This window comes from Mus caroli, chromosome 15 (genome assembly GCF_900094665.2).
Source record: "Mus caroli chromosome 15, CAROLI_EIJ_v1.1, whole genome shotgun sequence".
In the NCBI taxonomy this organism is placed as follows: domain Eukaryota; kingdom Metazoa; phylum Chordata; class Mammalia; order Rodentia; family Muridae; genus Mus; species Mus caroli.
The window spans coordinates 46,488,041-46,490,609 of NC_034584.1; positions in this window are offsets into that span (position 1 = coordinate 46,488,041).

The window sequence follows — 2,569 nt, forward strand, 5'->3', positions numbered from 1 at the left end:
GTTGTGGGTAGCTGGCGAGTGTCAGCCGACCCTGCGCCCTAGCTACTCCGGTGCTTTTCTGACCGGAAGCGATCCTGGTGTCTCTTTAGAGCAATAAAACACTAAGATAGTGGTCTTCGTCTTGCCTGAAAAGGGCAAGCTATCGAACTGAAATCTTGTTGAAGGTGACTTATAAGAAAAATAAAAAGACTAGAGAGGCATCTTAGTACATTTGTGTAGGTGGATATTTGGCCGCTGTGAAGTTGCTTCTGGCTTCTTCTCCAGATCCACACCTGGAAGTGTTTCAGTGATAAAAGAGAGAAATCCATTAGAACAACAGAAATGAATGCAGCAACAGCAGGAACTCATGTATGCTTTAGGTAACCAAACTGGGGAATTGGATGTGGAGCAGGGGAACAATTTTCCACTGGTTATTTGCTCTTTCTAATATTGACTTGGGAAGATTATTACATTATGAACCAGAAAAAGAACCCAAGCAGCTTCTGGTGGAAGGTGATGGAAATTTAAGGGTAATGCTAAAACTTTCGAGATAGACGATAGCTATGCACAAATTCAGCAGGCCTATCACACTCTCCACCCTGAACACATTAAGTGATAAGCAATTACATCTAACAATTCTAAGTCAAGAGCAGAGCTAAGGTACGTCAGTACAGGCAGTAATTCAAGAGGCTTTCTAATTGTGCATTCTCAGTGCATTATAGTGCCCCCAGACACACACAGAAACACACATACACATACATGCACACACACACATACACGCACACACACATGCACACGTACATACAAACAGACTTTCTACAACTATTTAGAAATACAGAGATTGGCATGTTGAAATTTTCCATTTCTTCCACAGCCGTGTTACTGATAGAGGAAAATAAAACTCTACTGAAAATGTAAGTTAACAAAGAAAAATATAAAAGATACTTGGGACACAATAGCTATGAAAGGAAGGCAACTGAAGGGTAGAGGTAGATAATTAATTTTTGAAGGAGAGGAGGAGGAGAAGAAGGAGGAAGAGAAAAAGTTTAAAATTGATAGCTTCAATCTAACAATGATACAGATGTTTCAATGAATTAAATGGGTCATTAAAAAAAAAAAAAAAAGGAATAGCCCAAAAGGCAAAAATCTGGAAAGAGCCTGGCAAGGGTGGGTGTGGTGATAGGGTTAAAAGAGAGGTAGAAGAGGGCAGTGAAGAAAAAGTAACATACATTCTAAACATGTATAAAATTTTTAGAACAAAACCAGTCAATAAAATGTATTTTTAAAATTAAAAAGGTGTTAAGTTCTCTTAAAACAAAAACATGGCAAAGAATAATAGAGCAGTGAAACTCAGAGAAACTATTTAAAAAAAAAATACAAAGCCCGACAGAGAGGCACACTTTTTTTTTTTTTAAGTACAGAATAGAGTTTATTCAGGGCATGCTGAGGGGAGTTAAGAGGGTAGTTGAGGCAGAGAGTGAGAGAGAGAGCGAGAGAGAGCAAGAGGGGGGGGGCACACATCTTGAATCCCAGCACTTGGAAAGCAGAGACTCGTGGATCTCTTTGAGATCAAGGCCAGCCTGGTCTATATAGTGAGTTCCAGAATGACAAGATATATATATATAGTGAGACCCTATTTAGAAACAAACAAAACAAAACAACGACAACAATAAATATTGTATCAGTTGTACATACTGAAAAAGTATATACAGTTGAAATTAGTGAACTGAGTGTCATAGAAATACATCTGTACCATGTTTCTGACCTTGGAGCTTCATCCTGACTGGCTAACTGTCTGAGTGCTAAGAGGTGCTGTGTGCACTACCAGAGGAAAGAATAACCATCAACCATATTCAGCTGTGAACCTCATGAGCGACACAATGACTAGCTTGGTAAGACATGCCCACTGGTGCAATAGTGGCATGGATGCTGTGGCAGTAATTAGTCTGTATTTAAAACCTACTTCACAGGATGAAACCCACACCTGGCAGTGTGATCTGGGCCAATACTTTATGGCTAAACAGGTGAGAGGCCTTAGGGAGAATTGACTACTACTACTCTGATAAATGGACATAGTATTAATCAAAATCTAATGACTCCTTGTTGTACCCATAGACTAGTGCATCTTTCAATTCAACTCCTATCAAAGTAGCTGTAAATGTTTCATTTTTGTTTGTTGTTTGTTTTCACAGATGCTGATGAGGGACTTTGGATATATAGTCCTCAGGGTGCCCTCCATATCACATCCACTAATGCCAAGGCTTTGGAATCGTTACACCAGAGAGGGTGAACAAGGCTCTAAGAGCCCGATGCCATGGACAGTATTTTTCAGACACAGTGGGGGAAATTGTACAAATGAACTCACAGCATTTGTAACAGCACACACAAAAACTGCAAGGTCGAGCAAGACCAAATTCCTGGATGGAGGGGGACAATGGACACAAAGTCCTTTCCCCAGTTTAGGCAATACTGGAAGAAGGAGAGTTAATTGTCTTTAAGAGAGTATGGCCATGCCTTAGTTGATTGTCACATATTCAAAAGTGTATGCCAGCAAGTATTGGACTTGATGGGTTAGGAACAAAAACTATGT